Genomic DNA, 3,658 nt, shown 5'->3' with positions numbered 1-3,658 from the left:
ATTCTAAAAAAAGTATTTTTTTCCGAAAGTACTTTATTGATATTGTGTTTAGCCTAGCTTCTCCTTAAAAATATAGAGAAACTGAAAAAAAAACCGGGTCAAACGGTACCTTTATAACTTTACTCTTGTCTTTAAGCATACAAAATATACACGACACTCAAACTTTATTACTATTGTTTCAAAATATTTATTTTACTGAGTGGATTTCAGAACATTATATAAAACTTGTTTTGATTTTCAAGTTCATATTTGAGAAGTGTAGTTTAGGTCAAGGATAAAATTTTTAAAGGGTAACGACTCAAATCCTCTTTATTAAGACTATTATTTCTACTTGTCAAAAAAAAAGACTATTATTTCTACTTTAAATTTAATATATGAAAGTTAAAACTTTCTATGTATGGATTAAAAACAAAACAAAAAAATCTCAAACTAAATTTATTTTTGCATTCATGGAAGGGTTTTGATACTCACTTGGACCAAAGAGGGTTATATGTTTTTTGAGCAAACAAAGAAGGATAGGATAGTATCAAGGAATGATAATTGATTCAATTTAGATTGGTACCAAAAAAACTAGTGTGATCAAAATTGACTAGGCCAGGTATGTCGACATGATTGAACTTTATTTTAGCATCGACTGCAAAAAAATTAAAGAATGCCAAAGAACAAGAGCATATGTTTGCCGCAAACCAATTTTTTCGAAATAATATTTGAGCCATTTTTTCTTAATGGACTTTAAGTAGGCCCATCTCCACTTTAAAAGGAAATGTCCTATTAGAAAAATGACTTATTTTCAATAATAGATAAATAAAACATTTGAAAAATTATGATTTTTTGAAAGCAAAAAAAAGATGGACCAGTTCTTATTATGTTTAGTCAATTTTATACTGAAAACAAAAATTTGCAATTCCAACACACTTTTTTCAAGCTTATATTCATATATAATTCTCCTCCAGTTGAACAATAATGATCTCATTTAGCAATTTTACACGTATCAGAAAATACTGATATGTGAGAAAAAGTGAATGATTACTTTACTAAATTCTCTATATTAGTAATTTTTTAAATTTATTATTATAATTTTAAAGTATAAAAATAAGTTGAGAATGATGCACAATTAGATAATTAGTGGGTATAATTAAAAAAAAACAATTAACTAAAAGTTGAAAAATAAGACTCTATTTTGCAAACTTATGTTATTATTAGTTTTTTGGATTATTTTATATTTCATTTTTTAAAATGTGACATTTATTATGGGACGGAAGGTGTACCAACATAAATTTAAGTGCGGGTGAGGTTATTCCCTTTTTTCATGGTTACTGGTGTGATTCAACACATCAACTTCATTATTCTATTAGTTACCATTTTTCTGTTTAAAATGTGCAAGTATGTTCATGTTATATTATGTTAAAAAGATCAAGAATAATGGACCAAATTCTTGATGGTACAAATCTCCGCCCGAATTCACTCACATAACCGAAGAACTCTAAATTGCTAGGGGGCCTTCCCCAAGGAATCAGGTTGTTAAAAAAATTTATTAAATATAAAATCTAAAAAATCTAATAAAGATCGTGTTTGTAGCGAATAAAATCATCTGAAATAATATAGAACCTAAAAGTCCACGTTCACGAAGTAATATTTTACTATAGAGACAAAATTAAATATTTAGAGAATGATCCATTTAAACTTTATTGAAATTATTTATGAGAATTATTATTACACAAATAAATCTAACAAATTTTTGGGTATGAACCATTAACATAATAAGAGTTTACACATACCCTCAATCATATAGTACCAAATAAATAAATAAATTATTATTCAAAACACACTACTAATATGTAAGATATGTTTTGTTGTGTGTGTAAAACTTTTATAGCATCAGTGCATGATTCTCAAATTTTGGATTCAGTTTCTCGCACCAAATTTGATTTTGACAATGAATGTTACATTCCACAAATTATTTGTTCTTGCAGTCTTCCAAACATGAATTCACGATCAGATTAACACCACGAGCATCTGTAAAATAGTCCATTATTTTAGGAAATGCCATGAATTGATGAAATGACAACTTATTAGTATATTTTGATAACAATGAATAGTATAATAGATAAAACTATAAGTGTGAATACCAGTATTGTCGTTAATAGACTTGGAAATGGCACAACTAGTTGCACAATCATAAGCACTTTTTGATGTTACATCAAGACATGTGTATCCACAAGCAGCAAAACAAGCTACAAATGATTGTATTTCCCCGAGCAATTTACTGCATTGAAAACCGCATTTGCCAAGACAAATGATTTCACTTATTGAAATGTGAGGTGATGATGAAGGTGGAGGAGAATCATCAGCATGGGAGACAACTAGCATCATCATCATGAAAACTGAAACAAACGTTTTAATTTCACACATTGTCATGACGTTTCTCTGTATAAATCTTGTTATTCAGATTGTATTAAACTTGATTCCACGATGAATGTTGAAAACAAAATCCTTAATTTATAAGCATATAGTAATAAATGCACATTAATGCATAGTTTGACTCCATAAATAAATTGCATATAAGTCCGAGAAGACTTGTTGACTTTATGTCCCGAAACAAATTAATTTTCTTCTAAAACCAAATTATAAGAAGAAAAAAATTATCTTATCAGGAATGTGACAAATATTATTAAATCTTTTTAGTTTGGAAATATATTAAAATTGATTAAGAGAATGGCTTAATATTATATTCCATAAAGGTAAGGATCTAAATAGTAATAATTTTTTGTCATACTTGTTTAAGACAGCAAAGGAGACAAAAGGATGGTTCGAAAATATGAAATGAATTAAAATTTAAAATTATCCAATGTATTTGTTTAAAAAGTACCGAAGAATAGATAGGCCAATTGATAATATAGTAATATTATAGTAATCTAATGCTCTGACGGTCATTCGATACTACAACAACTTTCTACTTTAGACGACTAACAAACAATGTGTATATATTCTTCAACATTCCAATGTTAACTTTTACTAGGAAATATCGTCCCAAATAAAGATGGTCTTAAACTCGATATCATATAAAATAATAAAAACTTCACTGATGTATCTCGTCCATTTCTAGGTCCAAAGCCTAGAAGAATATTTTATTTTCGTTATACGTTAACATGCAATCACAACATTTGTATTATTGTGTAGTAATAATTATACATACTTATACATGAATGTAATATGAAATTATGGCCGAATTAATATATGTATCAAGAATGGCATAAGAGAGTTTAAGCATGATTGTTCGGGTAGCAATGAACTAAGAAAGGGAATGAATGTAGAGCCTCGACGAAGTTGTCGAGAACTAGAATGTTAAACATGAGTCCTAAGTATGTTAAGACGTGAAGTGATTAGTGTATTCTCTTCGCACATGAACTAGAATGACCATGCAAGCATGTTAAGCCGTGAATAGATAAGTTAATCTCTTCACTATGAATGAGAATGTCTATGTAGGTAGTTTACCGCTTAACGGGTAGATCACAGACTTGTGGTAAACGAGCAAGCATGTATAGGTTTAACCCTTCATGTATGTATGACCAAGACTATGATGTATGTGTAGTTTACCGTTAATCAGATCGTTTATGTATTCGTGGTAAATGAGTATGTAAGATGCAGGTGTCGTGTC

General features: G+C 28.7%; 1 long non-coding RNA gene across 1 annotated transcript; it reads right to left on the bottom strand.

The window, feature by feature from the left end:
- Positions 1 to 1,661: 1,661 nt before the first annotated feature.
- On the bottom strand, positions 1,662 to 2,455 carry LOC146946042 (uncharacterized). The gene is made up of 2 exons (XR_015028216.1): positions 2,130 to 2,455; positions 1,662 to 2,016 (listed from the first exon to the last, which is right to left on the bottom strand). It is a non-coding gene; the product is annotated as an uncharacterized LOC146946042 (long non-coding RNA).
- Positions 2,456 to 3,658: the final 1,203 nt, after the last annotated feature.

Source organism: Medicago sativa, chromosome 2 (genome assembly GCF_051527215.1).
Source record: "Medicago sativa cultivar Bolivia chromosome 2, Bolivia_mono, whole genome shotgun sequence".
In the NCBI taxonomy this organism is placed as follows: Eukaryota; Viridiplantae; Streptophyta; class Magnoliopsida; order Fabales; family Fabaceae; genus Medicago; species Medicago sativa.
The sequence above is the reverse complement of the archived record's forward strand: the minus strand, read 5'-3'. Positions and strand labels throughout refer to the sequence as shown.